At 40.5% G+C, this 15,701-nt stretch overlaps 1 protein-coding gene across 3 annotated transcripts in view; it reads left to right on the forward strand.

Annotated features, from left to right (window-relative positions):
- Positions 1-15,701, forward strand: part of TRIM72 (tripartite motif containing 72) — a 52,059-nt gene that overhangs the window by 3,180 nt on the left and 33,178 nt on the right. Inside the window, exon 1 of one of the 3 annotated variants that reach the window (XM_058179725.1) lies at positions 14,235-14,318. The exons of the other annotated variants lie outside the window; for them this stretch is intronic. The gene's annotated coding sequence lies outside the window, so the exon portion shown is untranslated. Of the gene's footprint in view, positions 1-14,234; positions 14,319-15,701 lie in introns of those variants that run through there. 3 annotated transcript variants of the gene reach the window in all.

Below are 15,701 nucleotides of genomic sequence, written 5' to 3' on the forward strand. Positions count from 1 at the left end.
AGCTATCACATCTCCCCTGGTCCTTCTCTTCACTAGACTAGCCATGCCCAGTCCCTGTAATTGTTCCAGGAGTGAAATCTAAAATTTTTCCCTACTTCTGTGGGCATGGCTTAATTGGTGGGCATGGCTTGGTGGTCAGATGACTGGGTGGGCGTGGCCAATCACAATAAATAATAATAAACAAAGTATACAAAACAATAAGAGGTACCAAAAACCAACTTTCACACTTTATACACACACAACACAACACAACACAACTGACTCACACATAATGCAAAAGTAGCTGTACTTCACCCAAAATGGCCCCTGCAACAAGCAGGAACCTCACACAGCCACAAAAAGCTCAAAAATCAACTTTCACACTTTACACACACACAACACAACTGACACACACACACACACAAAATGCCATACAGCTTTGTGAGATTTTGTGTGTTTGTGTAGTTAGACGTTACAGAAACACACCAAATTTTAGAAAGTTGCACAAATATTTTATTATTTTATTTTATTTATATTTTTAGATAAAAGCAGTTAAATTTAAAACTTCCTTTTAAATTTAGATGTAGCAATTTAAGGTTAATTGCTATGTCTAAAAAAAAATAAAACTCTTAAAAGAACCCCAATTAACTATTTTTTTAAAGCTCCCACCCTCCCCCAGTTACTTACCCAATTCAAGGGACAAGGCAGGCAGATTGAGTTGCTCACCGATGAGATGGATTGCAGGCAGGCAGATTCAGTTGCTAGCTGATGCAATTGATTGCAGCAGCCGAAGCAAAGCAAGGCAGGAGCAAGCCCGAAAGAAGCAGCAAGATGCCAAGTAGGAAGTGGTGACCGGGCGATTGGGTGGGCATGGGCGGGGGTGGGTGGGCAGGGATTTTTGCTACCGGTTCTTGGAACTATCTGCTCCCATCACTACCGGATCACATGATCCAGTCCAAACTGGTAGCATTTCATCCCTGAATCGTTCTTCATATGTTTTAGCCTCCAGTCCCCTAATCATCTTTATGGAACAGTTGAATTTGGTAAGGACAGATGTTTTGAGTCAAATGGCCAGGGTCAAATTATCCTACTTTGAACTAGGGGTGAAATGCTACCAGTTTGGACTGATTCAGCCTAACCAGTAGTGGCAGCAGCGTGTGGTTCAGAGAACCGGTAGCGGTGGCAGCACGAAACTCCACCCACCCGCCTGGACATTGTTCCACCGCCCGCCTGGACGTTGTTAACCAGGACTTTTAAAAAAAAATTCATAGCATTATTTAAAAACATTTTCATTAGGTTTTCATAAAATTCCCCGTGACAATTTAAATTTCTGAAAATATACTATTTGTATCGCCTGCGCATAATTTTAGTTCACGTTATGTAAGTGAAACTAAATGGCGCTATAGTGCGACCGCAAACAAAACAGCCTCGTCCCAGAATAGCTTGTGCATCTCCCCCCACACCACCCAGCTGTAACAGACAAGCAGAGCTGGTAGCCGGTGCCCCCACCCCCACCCCCAAACCCAATCCATGATGTATGAGAGGCATGCGCAGACAATGATACACGGTGCATTACTGAGGAACCAGTGGATGGTTAGAAAATTTTACTACTAACAGAGATACAAAAGTGGGCGGTAGGTATAAAAAAGGTTGACTATCCCTGTTCTAATTGATGGAAGAAGGATGACGTTGAGTAAAACTTCTTTATTTTTTATTTGGTAGATCTATTATAGCCAACCCAGGACTCTGGTTGATTTGTGCTTCATTCTTGGGTCCTAAAGAAAAAAGCAAAAATATTTTACCTCCAGCAAAAAAACAGATACAATACAGGTTCCTCGAGTTACAACAGCAGAGTTAGTGACCATTTGAAGTTACAATGGCATCGAAAAAAGTGACTCCTGACCATTTTTTCACATTTAGAACCGTTGCCGCATCTCCATGATCACAAGATCAAAATTCAGACACTCGGCAACTGGAACATATTTATGATGGTTGCCATGTCCCAAGGTCATGTGATCACCTTTTTCACCTTTCTGACAAGCAAAGTCAACGGGGAAGCCAGATTCACTTAAAAACCATGTGACTCACTTATCAACTGAAGTGATTCACTTCACAATTGTGGCAGGAAAGGTTGTAAAATGGGAGAAAACTCATTTAACAACTGTCTCACTTAGCAGCAGAAATTTGACATTCAAAAGTGGTCGTAAGTCGAGGACTGGCTGCAATCGTACTCTAAAAATAAATACAGATAAAATAAAATTAATAAAAATAAAGTTGTGACAGGGTAGGGATGGATAATTTGTGAAGAAATAGTCCTCGACTTACAACCGTTCATTTAGTGATTATTTGAAGTTACAGTGGCACTGAAAAAAGTGTCTTATGACTGTTTTTCACACTTAACGACTGTTGCAGCATCCCCATGGTCACATGATTTACATTCAGATGCTTGATAACTGACTCACATTTATGACGGTTGTAGTGTCCTGGGGTCATGCAATCCCCTTTTGTGACCTTCTGACAACCAGTCAATGGGGAAACCAGATTTACTGAACAAGTGTGTTCCTAATTAAATGACGGTGGCAAGAAAAGTTGTAACATGGGGTGAAATTCGCTCAACAAATTTCTCACTTAGCAACATGGTGGTCGTAAGTCGAGGACTACCTGCACTCAAGCTTAAAAAAAAAAAGCAAAAAGAGCAGAATATGTTCTTTCCGATAGCAGTCATTCAATCAGATAAACAATCTGGCAGAAAACAATATATAAGGCAGAGGTCTTCAGACTTGGCAGCTTTAAGACTTGTGGACTTCAATTCCCAGAATTCTCCAGCCAGCTATGCAGAATTCTGGGAGTTGAAGTTCACAAATCTTAAAGCTGCCAAGTTTCAAGACCTCTGATCTAAGGAATCACCAATTCCTTGGAGTTTTTAGGGAGGAATCAATTCATCATGAAAGCAAGATTTCATTTAAATTTGTTCTTATCTAGATGGGTTCCAAGTGAGAAGGTGTGACAAGTAAAGAGCCATGTCGGCTGATTCCTAAGCTACTGATGGAGATGTCAAGCAACTTGCCAGCTTTTCTTGAGTGGGTGCTGAACTGGCACATGGGAATCTATTATTGTGGCGATAAGAGCAGCAAAACATGTTTTATTTCTCTGCTCTTATTGTGTCCTCTGACGTTGGTTCACCACTCTTAAAGAGACAGTGGTCTGTCCCCGCTGCAAGACCCCTTTTGCTGGAGCCTATTGATCTGGTCAGCTTTCAATCCATCTTTCCATTTTAGGGTAGGTGGTTGAAAAGATTTTACCCTACAGTTCCAGGGGACTCTGAAGGAAATGGATTATCTATACCAGGGATCTCCAACCTTGGCAACTTTAAGCCTGGCAGACTTCAACTCCCAGAATTCCCCAGCCAGCTACACGATAAACTTCCCCAGTACACGATAAACTTCTCCTTAAACTAACATCCTATGGCATCTCAGGACCCCTCCACAAATGGATATCTGCTTTTCTGTCTAACAGACAACAAGTGGTCAAAATTGGCAATGCTTTATCAAATCCTGTTCCTGTCAAGAGTGGCGTTCCTCAAGGCAGCGTCCTTGGACCAACACTCTTTATTCTATACATTAATGATCTTTGTGACCATATCTCAAGTAATTGTGTTCTCTTTGCTGACGATGTCAAACTATTTAACACCACAGACAACACTTCTATCATTCAAAACGACCTTGACCATCTAACCGCTTGGTCTAAAAATTGGCAGCTCCAAATTTCAACCAGCAAATGCTCAGTCTTACATATAGGAAAAAGAACTCTAAAACTAAGTACATACTAGATGGACATTACCTTACAGACGACCCCCATCCCGTTAAAGACCTTGGAGTTTTCATGTCAAATGATCTAAGTGCCAAAGCCCACTGCAACTACATAGCAAAAAGCTCTAAGAGTTGTAAACCTAATTTTATGTAGCTTCTTTTCCAAAACACCACACTACTAACCAGAGCATATAAAACATTTGCTAGACCAATTCTAGAATACAGCTCACCTGTTTGGAACCCTCACCACATCTCTGACATCAATACAATTGAACGTGTCCAGAAATATTTTACAAGAAGAGTTCTCCATTCCTCTGAAAACAACAAAATACCTTATCCCACCAGACTTGAAATCCTAGGCTTAGAAAACTTGGAACTCCGTCGCCGACAAGACCTAAGTTTAACTCACAGAATCATCTATTGTAATGTCCTTCCTGTCAAAGACTACTTCAGCTTTAATTGCAATAATACAAGGGCAACAAATAGATTTAAACTTAATGTAAACCGCTTTAATCTAGATTGCAGAAAATACGACTTCTGCAACAGAATCATCAGTGCTTGGAATACTTTACCTGACTCTGTGGTCTCTTCCCATAATCCTAACAGCTTTAACCAAAAACTTTCTACTATTGACCTCACCCCATTCCTAAGAGGACCATAAGGGGCGTGCATAAGCGCACAAACGTGCCTACCGTTCCTGTCCTATTGTTTTTCTTTTCTTCTTCCTATATATGTTTATATGTGTATATACTATATAATCTTTTTGTATGATGTTGTGACAAATAAAATAAATAAAATAAATAATATATACTCCTTTCCAGTGGTGGGTTGTTACCGGTTCGGTCCAGTTCTTGCGAACTGGTAGTAATGGCAGCGGGAAGCTCCGCCCACCCACTCAGACGTCATCAAAAACGATCTGCACATGCACAGAAGCACACAGATGTACAGAAGCGCCCGCACACCTGTTGCAAACCGGTAGCGAAGGAAAGTGGAACTCACCCCTGCCCCTTTCAGTGAGGCTTCAGGCTGGGTGATGATAGTTTTGGTTGTCTTACAGGTAGTCCTTGACTTATGACCACAATTGAGCTCAGAATTTATGTTGCTAAGTGAGAAATTTGTGAGGTGAGTTTTGTCCCATTTTACAACTTTTCTTGCCACATTTGTTCAATGAATCACTGCAGTTGTTAAATTAGTAAGATGGCTATTAAGTGATTAATTAATTAAGTTACTAAGTGATGCTTCCCCATTGACTTTGCTTGTCAGAAGGTCGCAAAAGGGGATCACGTGACCCTGGGACACTGCAACCGTCATAAATATGAGTCAGTTGTCAAGCATCTGAATGTAAATCACGTGACCATGGGGATGCTGCAAAAGTCGCAAGCGTGAAAAATGGTCATAAGACACTTTTTTCAATGATGTTGTAACTTCGAATGATCCCTAAATGAACGGTTGTAAGTTGAGGACTACTTGTATTAGATGTCCTTTGGTGGGTTTGGTACCTTTTGACCTTTGTATTTATGTACGTACAAACATACGCATTTAGAGAATTATATGGCTGCCTACTCACTTTCAGTGAGTCTGGGTGGCTTACAAAAAATAAAACCCCAATACAGATAGTCTTCGACTTACAACCTTTCATTTAGTAACCGTTCAAAGTTACAACGGCACTGAAAAAAGTGACACAACCGTTTTTCACACTTATGACCATTGCAGCATCCCCGTGCTAATAAAAGATGAAAATCAAAATGCTTGGCAACTGACTGGTTGCTATGACAGTTGCGGTGTCCTGGGATCATGTGATCCCCTTTTGTGATCTTCTGACAATTAAAGTCAAAGGAGAAATCAGATTCACTTAACAACCGCATTACTAATTTAACAAGTGCAGTGATTCACTTAACAACGGTGGCAAGAAAAGTCGTAAAATGAGACAAAATTAACTTAACAAATGTTTTATTTAGCAGCAAAAATTAGGACTATTTGTATACAAACAATAAGAACAATAAGCCCCTGCCCTGCTGGTGACAACAATCAGTCAAATAAGCTACTTGATGGATTTCATCCCATTCTGGGTTCCCCAGGCCTGTTGGCCAAACCTGTTCTTCAGGGCCTTGTGAAAACAGTGTCAAAGTGGGGATCAATATAATCTCCGCAGGGATGATGTTCCAAAGGGAAGGAGCCACCATGGAGAAGGCCCTTCTTCTGGGTCCTGCCAGATGTATCTCCTTAGGAGAGGGACCTGCAACATTCCTTGCCTCCCTATCTGGTTGGTCAAGTAGATGTAACTGGGAAGAGATGGCCCTTTAGGTAACCTGGCCCCAAGCCATGTAGGGTTTTAGCAATAGCAATAGCACTTCACAGGGCTTCCCAGTCCTCTGTAAATAGTTTACAGAGTCAGCATATTTCCCCCAACAATCTGGGTCCTCATTTTACCCACCTCAGAAGGATGGAAGGCTGAGTCAACCCTGAGCCAGTCAGAATCGAACTCCTGGAGTGAGCAGTGAGTTAGCCATGCCTTCTAATAACCGAACCACTACAGCTCTTTAAAGGTGACACCTCAAATTGTACCTGGAAGCAGATTAGCAGTCAGGGCAATTCCAGTAGGAAAGGTGACATGTGCATACCTGAGTCTACAAAAAAAACCATACAGGCCACTGCATTTTGAACCAATTAGAGCCAAGTTCCCCAAACTTTCCAGCTTTGTGCCCCATGGGGGGAGGAGATAGTTCCACACCAGTGGCAGGCAAGCCTGCAGTGGCAGGCACGTCTGTCGCTCGTGCCAATGGAGTGTGTGAGCCCACCACTCGTGTAAATGGAGCACACGTGCATGTTGCTTGCACAAATGGAGTACACACACACATGCTTGGCTGCTGTTTGCGCAAGTGTGGATGTGTGGATGTGTGCAAGTACACTCATCTGCCACTTCCATGGCCCAGTTTTGAATTGCTTAAGGCCTGGTAATGGGCCATGGCCCGGGGGGTTGGGGACCCATGAATTAGAGCTTCTGGATGCTTTTCAAAGGCCATGTAGAGCATGTTGGCCTTAGCCAGGGCAGGAGGTGACTAGGACATGACTGGCTGTGAGCAGGTAAGCCAACTTAAGTGACTTAAGTCACTACTCCAAGGAGCTTGGGCTGAGGCTCAACTCACCTGAGACTTAGGTTAGAGAAGACCCAGCTATGAGCCCCATCCGTGGAGCCATGGTGGCTTAGTGGTTAGAATGCAGTATTGCAGGCTACTTCTGCTGTCTGCAATTTGGTAATTCAAATCTCACCAGGCTCAAGGTTGATTCAGCCTTCCATCCTTCCCAGGTGGATAAAATGAGGACCCAGATTTTTGGAGACAATATGCTGACTCTGTAAACCACTTAGAGAGGGCTGTAAAGCACGGTGAAGCTAAATGCCTTTGCTATTGCTATCCCTTGTCCCTTCTGCGGCTGAAACAGCCCATCCCGTGTGCTACCTACCTTTTTCTAGATGGCCCTCAGGAGCCTCCAAGCTTGAGGCTTGCAGTTGCTGGCCTTCAACACCGTGGAGGCCACCATCACAGCGTAGTCCTCGTTGTAGTAATTGACCAGGAGATTGCTCAGATCCAGCGCGTCTGTCTTCCGCAACCACTCTTGGGGGATATCATTGTAGCCCGGCTTAACCTGGTACTTGTGGAGATTCGCCTTGAATTTTTGGAGCTTGTCATCTGTCAAGTTGTCCAGGATATTTTCGATGGAGCAACGGACGTTCTCGGCCATCTCGCTTCTGCAACAAAACCAGGCGGCTGAATTTCAGAAGAAAAGAAAAGTGGGTGTGCAACATGTGTGGAGAAGCACAAATTTTCAGGAAATGGGAGGACTTGATCAAAGGGTTTCGAGCATTACTTTCGCTTTCTCCTTTGTCTGTCGCTTGGGGGAGTGACGGGGTTTTGGGAGGATCCAGCAAAGTTAAGGATTCAGAGGTACAATTTTGGCGACCCTTGAATTTTTCAGGATAGCGGAGCGCGAGTGATTGATATTAGCAGCACCTCGTTTGGCATGGTGTGGCATCTTCAGATGTGTGAGGCTAACAACATGCAAATTGGGCCACTCTCTATATATACAAACCAAACAAATTCTCAACCTCCCTGGCCGAAGAGCAGTGGTGGGATTCAGCCAGTTCGCACCACTTCGGGAGAACCGGTTGTTAACTTTCTGAACAGTTTGCTGAACTGGTTGTTGGAAGAAATCATTAAGGCACAGAACTGGTTATTAAATTATTTGGATCCCACCACTGCCGAAGAGGTATAGTTTCCTACATCTGTGGGATACCTGGCTGGATAAAGTAGATTTAATGTCTCTCTTTAAGCAACTTCAAAGCACTAGCTTGGAACTCCAAGGTACAGGTAATTCTCCACTTACAACAGTTCATTTAGTGAACTTAGAAAGTAATTTAGGACCATTTTTCACACTTACAACAGCAACTCTGTAGGCACATGATCAAAATTCAGACGTCTGACATCTGACTCATATTTATGATGGTTGCATTCTCCTGGAGTCATGTGATCCCCTTTTAAGATCTTCTGACAAGCAAATGGAAGGGAAGGGAAGGGAAAGGAAGGGAAGGGAAGATTTTATTGGCCAAGTGTGATTGAACACATAAGGAATTTGTCTTGGTGCATACACTCTCAGTGTATATAAAAGAAAAGATGATAGTCATAGGGTATGAATAAACCTTACAAATAAGTCAATGGGAAAGCCAGATTCACTTAACAACCCTGTTACTAACTTAACTGCGGTGATTCACTTAAGAACTGTGACAAAAAAGGTTCTAAAATGGGACAAACTTCACTTAACAAATGTCTCAGCAATGGAAATGTTGGGCTCAATTGTGGCCATAAGCTGAGGACTACCTGTACTTCGAGCAATTCATTACAACATTTAAAAAACTGGAAGAAAAAAAATTCATGCAAAAAAATGTTTTCTTGGTACAAATAATGCCTTTAAAATCAACCAGTTTTATTAGCTGTGACTCATTTTCATGGAGGGATAAAATAAAAAATTTCAAGCAGAAAGCAATATCCTAATCTTGACAAGGACACCTCAGCTGTGCCAACACAGGCAGGGGAAGCTACTGTATATAAACAAGAAACTTCACATTAGCAACAAAGATGTTACCTAATTTGGTAATGAAACATCTACAAGCAACAACAACAAAAAAAAGTTCACCAAGGACAGCAGTAAAGCAATTAGGAAAAAAACCTGCTTCTTGCTATTATAAACGAATGAGCACCTCATACAGCAAAACTTATATAAAAGAAGACACATATCTTACATAAAGAAAAACATACATACTATAACAGAATAACATAGTTGGAAGGGACCTTGGAGGTCTTCTAGTCCAACCCCCTGCTTAAGCAGGTGGTTCTATACCATTCCAGACAAGTTCAGCCTTTTAAAAGCCTCCAGGGATGAAGCACCCACAACTTTTGAAGGCAAGCCGTTTCACTGGTTAATTGTTCTCACTGTTAGGAAATTTCTCCTTAGTTCTAGGTTGCTTCTCTCCCTGGTTAGTTTCCATTCCTTGCTTCTTGTCCGGCTTTCTGGTCCTTTGGAGAATAGGTTGATCCCCCTTTGTGCAAATATTGGGACATTATTATCATGTCACCTCTATTAAACTTCTCATCGTTCCCACCACCCATCTCCTCCCACTTATGACTGTATGACTGTAACCTTGTTGCTTGTATCCTTACGATTTATATTGACTGTTTCCTAATATAATTTGATTGCTTATTTGTATCCCATGACTATCATTAAGTATTGTACCTTATGATTCTTGACAAATGTATCTTTTCTTTTATGTACGCTGAGAGCATATGCACCAAGACAAATTCTTTGTGTGTCCAATCACACTTGGCCAATAAAGAATTCTATTCTATTCTATTCTATTCTATTCTATTCTATTCTATTCTATTCTATTCTATTCTATTCTCTAGTCCTTCTTGTCACTAGATTAGATAAATCCAATTCCTGCAACTGTTCTTCATATGCTTTAGCCTCCAGCTCTCTAATCATCTTTGTTGGTCTTTTCTGCATTCTTTCCAGAATCTCTGTATCTTTTTTACAATATGGTGAGCAAAACTTGATGTAATATTCTAAATGTGGTCTTACTAGGACTTTATTAGGCAATGGTAATACTTCATGTGATCTTGATTCTATCCTTCTGTTAAAGCAAACTAGGATTGCATTGGAGTTTTTTTGACAGTTGCCCCACACTTCTAGCTCATATTTAAGTGACTGTCCACTAGGATTCCAAGATCCCTCTCACAGTTACTGCTATTGAGACAGGTTTCACCTAATGTGTACCTTTATTTATTTATTTATTTATTTATTTATTTATTTATTTTGTCACAACATCATACAAAAAGATTATATAGTATATAACCATGTAAACATATATAGGAAGAAGAAAAGAAAAACAATAGGACAGGAACGGTAGGCACATTTGTGCGCTTATGCACGCCCCTTATGGTCCTCTTAGGAATGGGGTGAGGTCAATAGTAGAAAGTTTTTGGTTAAAGCTTTTAGGATTATGGGAAGAGACCACAGAGTCAGGTAAAGTATTCCAAGCACTGATGATTCTGTTACAGAAGTCATATTTTCTGCAATCTAGATTAAAGCGGTTAACATTAAGTTTAAATCTATTGGTTGCTCTTGTATTATTGCAATTAAAGCTGAAGTAGTCTTTGACAGGAAGGACATTACAATAGATGATTCTATGAGTTAAACTTAGGTCTTGTCGAAGGCGACGGAGTTCCAAGTTTTCTAAGCCTAGGATTTCAAGTCTGGTGGGATAAGGTATTTTGTTGTTTTCAGAGGAATGGAGAACTCTTCTTGTAAAATATTTCTGGACACGTTCAATTGTATTGATGTCAGAGATGTGGTGAGGGTTCCAAACCGGTGTGCTGTATTCTAGAATTGGTCTAGCAAATGTTTAAAACCTTACTTTACTCTACACTGAATTTCATTTTGTTACCGTAGATAGGGCCCAATGTCCAAGTAAATAAAAATAAAATAAAATGTTCATTTAAGGGGATATCTGTTTAACCAAGACATATGGTTTACTATAAATAAGGAGGCCTGTGTTTTAACTCTAGGTAAGGAAACACTTTACTATCTTATCTATTATTAAGTCATAAGCTAATGCATTCCACTCTATTGATGATGGGCTACATCTTTAAATTAAAAAAAAATACACTATAAAATGGAGATGAGGAACAGTTCATTGTGCCTGTTACCCAATGTTACTTTACAATCATGCTTTACAAGCATTTTCAATGCTCCTGCTTTGAGCAGGGGGTTGGACTAGAAGACCTCCGAGATCCCTTCCAGACCTAAGGAAACATGGGTTCTTTTTTGCATTATCAATTAGCCACTAGATGGTGCTGTAGGATCCTTAAAGGGAACAGCAAAACTTTCTAACAAAGTTGGAGAATGAGATATCAAAGTGGATAAGGCCAGCTCATCCGTCATGCCAAATTGTAAAACGCTTTATTTCATTGTGGCTTGGTATGAAGACAGCCATGGTTTATTATTTTTGTGAACAAAACATGTATATGTAAAATATAATTGGTCAACTGAACATTTAAAAATGTATCACAAATATTATTGACTGGCGCTGATGGTTGATACAGGTTGCTGCAAGCATCCTAGATATCAATCAAGTACCTTCTTAAGTGAACGATGATGATACTGATAATGATATTGATACTGATGCTGGTGATCCTGGTGATCCTGATGCTGATACTGATACTGATGATGCTGATGATCCTGCTGCTGCTGCTACTGCTACTGATGATCCTCCAGCTGCTACTGCTACTGATGATCCTCCAGCTGCTACTGCTACTGATGATCCTCCTGCTACTACCGCTACTGATGATCCTCCAGCTGCTACTGCTACTGATGATCCTGATGATGATGATGATTGTTATTATTATTCATTATTACTACTACCACTATTACCTGTTAGATACAACAACACTTGGAAGTCTTAGCCATCATGGTTGGCCAATGTGGATTTAAAACTAAGTTCAGGAAGTGACATTTCCAGCAGTTAATGTATTAGCCCTCAACATGCAAATATGGTAGGTCCTTGAGAGGTTTTGAAACTGAATTTGAAACTGTGACCATGTCATACTGGAATGCACAAAAACTGAGTGATTAGAACTGGAAAGATGCTGAAGCCATAGAAAATGTGCAGAGAAGAGCAACACAAATTATAAGGGTCCTTGAGGCTAAATTGTAAAATGAACGACTAGGGGAACTAGATATATATATAGCTTAATGAAGAGAAGGCTTAAGGGAGACATGATAGCAGTCTTTCAATAGAACAGAATAGAATAGAAAAAGAAAAGAAAAGAATAGAGTAGAATAGAATAGAACAGAACAGAACAGAACAGAATAACAGAGTTGGAAGGGACCTTGTAGGTCATCTAGTCCAATCTCTTGCTCAAGCAGGAGACTCCACCATTTCTGACAGATGGCTGTCCAGTCTCTCCCAGTGATGAAGCACCCACAATTTCTAAAGGCAAGCTGTTCCATTGGTTGATTGTTCTCACAGTCAGAAAATTTCTCCTTATATCTAGGTTGAATCCCTCCTTGATCAATTTCCATCCATTATTCCTTGTTTGGCCTTTGAGTGCTTTGGAAAATAGCTTGACCTCCTCCTCTCTGTGGCAGCCCCTCAAATATTGGAACACTTCTATCATGTCTCCCCGATCCTTCTTTTCACTAGACTAGCCATGCTCAGTTCTTGTAACCGTTCATCGTATGTTTTAGCCTCCAGTCCCCTAATCAGTTTTGTTGCTCTTCTCTGCACTCTTTCTAGAATCTCAACATCTTTTTTGTAATGTGGTGACCAACACTGGATGCTGTATTCTAGGTGTGGTCTTACTAAGGCTTCATAGGGTGCTGTTAGTACCTCACTTGATCTTGATTGTATCCCTTTGTTAATGCAATTTAGAATTGCATTATAGTTGAAGGGCTGGCACAGGGAAGATGGTAGATCCTGACCAGCTCAAAGTTGACTCAGCCTTCCATTCTTCTGAGGTCTGTAAAATGAGGAGCCAGGTTGTTGGGGGCAATAGGCTGACTCTGTAAAATCACTTAGAGAGGGTTGTAAAGCACTATGAAGCGGTATATAAGTCTAAGTGCTATTGCTATTATTCTCATAGCGGCTGAGAGAAGGACAAGAAGTAATGGGCGGAAACTTATCAGAGGAAGATCCAATCTGGAAACAAGGAGGAATTTCCTGACAGTGAGAATGATTAATCAATTAATTGATCGATTAATTAATTAATCAGGGGAATGACTTGCCTCCAGAATTTGCGGATGCTCCAACACTGGAAGTTTTCAAGAACAGATTGGACAACCATTTGTCTGGGATGGTATAAGGCTTTCGGCAGGGCATTGGACTAGATGTCCTCTGAGGCTCCTTTCAATCCTATGATTCTATGATAGAACCACTGTCCCGTCTCTACAGGTGGCCCTTGATTTATAACAATTTGTTTACTGACCATCTGAAGTTACAACGGTACTGAAAAAAAAATGATTAATGTCAATTTTTCACACTTATGACCATTGCAGTATCCCCATGGTCACATGAGCAAAATTCAAACATTTGGCAACTGACTTGTATTTATGAAGATTGTAGCATCCTGGGGTCACGTGATCACTTTTTGCAATTGTTTGTCAAGCAAAAGATCTAGACTCACTTAACAACTGTACTACCAATTTAATAACTGCAATGATTCACTTAACAACCGTGCTACTAAACAACTGCAAGAAAAATAGTAAAATGGGGCAAAACTCATTTGACCACTGTCTACTTGGCCGTGGTGAGTTGGCTATGGTGAGATAGTCAGAACGAGATGCCTATGGCAGAATGGCCATAGCGAATGGTCACTAATGGTCTCTTTTCTACATTCATGGTGCAAGTTAACCTTCCCATGATTTCTAGTAACCATGTCTGTTCATCTGCCATCTGACTGAATTGCTCAACCCATCCTTGGCCACTTACTCATTTTTCTCCAGTTATTCCCCCCTTCCCCCCACATCCAGTTCTGAGCTAGTACAGTAGTCCTTTGCAATTTCATCAGCTGAGAAATTGGATAGGTTCCTTCTGCAGCTGTTCTAAATACTCAGAAATTCAAAGGCTGGCTTCCAATGGAACAGAGTCAGGATTATCACAATATGAAGTATGAAATTAATTCCTAGAGGGCTCTTGAGAATTTGAACAAATGGAAGGGTGCACCCCAAAACCCTAAGCATTCCAATAAATGTGTCTAGTGGGGTAAGGAATGACCTTACCATAGCAATAATCACCTCTACCTCTTCCTATTGAGAAATGCACGTAGAAAATTGGATGCCATTCCAGAAATATGATGTATCATTGGGCTATATATAGGAAGATCTGGGGGTGGGGAACCGTTCACTTGCCTTCTGTGTCTATCCTGGGATGGTCACTGATCCTTCTGTCCTGGAAACCTCTTTTTTGAATCATCTGCTCTAGTAAGGATCCTTTCCTTTCCATTCCACTCCACTCCATTCCACTTCACTCCGCTCCTTTCCTTTCCTTTCCTTTCTTTTCTCTTGCCTCCTTTTCCTCTCCTCTCCTCTCCTCTCCTCTCCTCTTCTCTCGTCTTCTCTCCTCTCTTCTCCTCTCCTCTCCTCTCCTCTCCTCTCTTCTCCTCTCGTCTTCTCTCCTCCCCGCCCCTCCCCACCCCTCCCACTCTCCCTCCCCTTCCTTCCTCCCCCTTCCTTTCCTTCCTTCTTTGAAGATTATTAAAAAATAATGATATTAAAAATGCACCTTTTACAAATGCTTGAGGGAAGGATAGGAGTAAGTTGAATTTTGCAGAGAATAGCTCTTGTTAAACAGCCCAGTAGATCAAGGAGAGTAAGGTCCATCAAGAAGAGCAGCACCAATCAGGAGGTCTATTCTTTGTAGATAAGAAGGTCTATCAAGCATGAAATATTCTTTCTTTCTTTCTTTCTTTCTTTCTTTCTCTCTCTCTCTCTCTCTCTCTCTCTCTCTCTCTCTCTCTCTCTCTCTCCTTCTCCCTCTCTCTCTCCTTTTTTCTTTTCTTTCTTTCTTTCTCAAATTTATTTGCCGCTTATTTTATAATTCAGGTGACTCTGAGTAGCTTCAACCCTATTCAACCCTTGGTTTAGAATAATGTATTTAATAGTTTGTTGTGTGGCTTGTGTTACAAAATTTCGAGTTCTGCAGGGTTCTTCCTGGATTATAAAGGTAGAATTCACTGTCATTTTATTTTTTGTTTAAATTGCATTTTTACTTCAAATATACTCATTTAAGGCGAAAAAACCCATGAAAAGAGTATGATGTGGCTCAGCATAATGCAAGTAAAGGTAAATCATAATTATATATGGTATGTTACAACCCAAATGATTTTCAAATCTCTGGATAGAGGGTTGTTGTTTTTTATTAAGCCAAAAGTTTCTATAATTGGCTGCTAACTGTAACTCATGTACGTAAAAGCTTGTTGACCCAGCCAATATATTATAAAAACTAGAATGGAAGGCAGAATAGCAGAAACTATTATAAAATTTCTACAATACATTAATAATTAATGTGTTGTTGTATTTTGGGGTAAGGAGTGAGTCCTATGCAAATATTAATCAGGCCTAAAGTGGATTGCAATTTTCTTTCTTTTTTAAAATAAGTTCTTAACCAGAGAAAGAAAAGATTATGGGAATCCTTTTCAATAAATTGAGTGAAAGACTTTCAGAACGAACACCTGAATATATACACAATATTCTGTGTTAAACAAAATTCCCTTTGATATACAAATTAGAAACATCAGTTCTAAGCATGAACTATGAATAATGTATACTAATATACTATAGACAAAGAGTACTCTTTAAAATATG

Source organism: Ahaetulla prasina, chromosome 4 (genome assembly GCF_028640845.1).
Source record: "Ahaetulla prasina isolate Xishuangbanna chromosome 4, ASM2864084v1, whole genome shotgun sequence".
NCBI lineage: Eukaryota > Metazoa > Chordata > Lepidosauria > Squamata > Colubridae > Ahaetulla > Ahaetulla prasina.